Raw genomic sequence first — 2,191 nt, 5'->3', positions numbered from 1 at the left:
GCAGCCGCCATATTGCCGGTGACTACATGACTTACAAAGAAAAAGAGGTCTTCTACAAGATGGCGTCTCCAGCGACCGCAATAGAGAGCTAAGCGACACTTGTGTATGTTTTTTTAACCAACTTTATAAACAAGCCGAAATGAACACAATGGACACTTGGTAATAAAAAAAAGTCTTTTGTGTTTTGCAAGTTATCGTATTATGTACTGGATGTGTTTCCGGACTTATCTGAAGAAATGTTCTTAGAAAATACTAAATGAAGAGCATTCTTTCACTACATATATGATAAGTTTAACTCATGAGGAAGGGTGAACACTGCGGTCACGAAAACTTTGTTCTGACCTACAAATTCAATGTCGAAAGTGGGAGAGCGTGTTCACACGTTGCGTTTTGACCTGCGTTTTCATTGCGTTTGAAACGCATATACAACAGATGATGAGAGGTGATTTGCCTAATTACATTACCGTTTACGTTTGTAAACGCAATGTTAACGCATGCGTTAACAAAACGCATGCATTAACATGTTGTTAACGCATGCGTTAACATCGCGTTTACGATGCGTTTTGTAAACGGAAATGTTAACAGTGATGTAATTAGGCAAATTGCCCCCTCCTCAGCTGTTGTATATGCGTTTCAAACGCAATGAAAACGCAGGTCAAAACGCAACGTGTGAACACGCTCTCCCACTTTCGTTTTGGATGCGTTTAAAAACGCAAGAAAAACTCCACATGGGAAGGCACCCTCTATGTTGTCGTAGTTGAGCGCTCCTGTATGGGCACCAACTTTTCTGCGTTTCAAAGCCTAATTCAAATAACAAGTGTGAATGTGGCCTCAGACCGTGTTCACACATGGTGTTTTTTCTGAGTTTTTATACATAACAAAAACACAACCCAAAATGTATATGCGTTTCCACCAAAATCATGTTATGAATTACTTACATGCAAAAGATGTGGTGCTCATTCAAAAAACTGCATGCCCTGCGATGGAAATGCATATGCGGGTTCGCTAAGCTTCTCCCACTCGCTTTTTGCTGCATTTAAAATGCAGCAAAAACACCACGTGTGAATGTGGTCTCAAAGGAAACATGGCTGCTTCCTTCCAAAAACAGCTCCTCTCCTGACCATGGGTAATGTGTATTGCAACAAAGCTCCATTCATCTCTATCCACTAAGGCCACGGTCACATGTACCGCTTGGCGTCCGTTCATAACGCGACGCTAGAGCACAGGGGGCGGTCCTCGGCCCGAACGCACATGCGTTTCCATAGAAACACATGCGATTGGCCTATCAATTGCATGCGTTTACCTGGAAACGCATGTGCTATCGGACCGAGGACCACCCCCTGTGCACTAGCGTCACATTATGAACGGACGCCTAGCGGTACGTGTGACCGCGGCCTAAGTTGCAATACCTGCACAAACCATGGTCTTGTGTGTCGCTATTTTCGGAGGAAAGCACTCACGTTTCTCAACCTACGGACAATCCCTTTAACCCTTTCAGGACCTGGCCCTTTTTTGTTTTTTCATTTTCATTTTTTACTCCCCATGATCAAAAATCCATAACTTTTTTATTTTTCCATGTACAGAGCTGTGTGATGGCTTATTTTCTGCGTAACAAATTGCACTTCATAGAGATGGTATTGAATATTCCATGCCGTGTACTAGGAAGCGGGAAAAAATTCCAAATGCAGTGAAGTTGGTAAAAAAACGCATTTGTGCCGCCTTCTTGTGGGCTTGGATCTTACGGATTTCACTGTGCGCCCCAAATGACATGTCTACTTTATTCTTTGGGTCGGTACGATTACAGGGATACCAAATTTGTATAGGTTTTATAATGTTTTCATACATTTAAAAAAATTAAAACCTCCTGTACAAAAATTTTTTTGGGGATTTTGCCATCTTCTGGCGCTAATAACTTTTTTATACTTTGGTGTACTGAGCTGTGGGTGGTGTAATTTTTTGCGTATTTTGATGACGTTTACAATGTTATCAATTTTAGGACTGTACGACCTTGTGATCACTTTTTATAGAATTTTTTAATTTTTTTAAATTACAAAAAAAGTGCCATTTTCGAATTTGGGCGCGATTTTCCGTTACGGGATTAAACGCAGTGAAAAACCGTTATCATATTTTGATAGATCGGGCATTTTCGGACGCGGCGATACCTAATGTGTTTATGATTTTTACTGTTTAT

The sequence above is a fragment of the Engystomops pustulosus genome, chromosome 2 (assembly GCF_040894005.1).
Source record: "Engystomops pustulosus chromosome 2, aEngPut4.maternal, whole genome shotgun sequence".
NCBI classification, from domain to species: Eukaryota; Metazoa; Chordata; class Amphibia; order Anura; family Leptodactylidae; genus Engystomops; species Engystomops pustulosus.
This window is presented reverse-complemented; position numbering follows the sequence as displayed.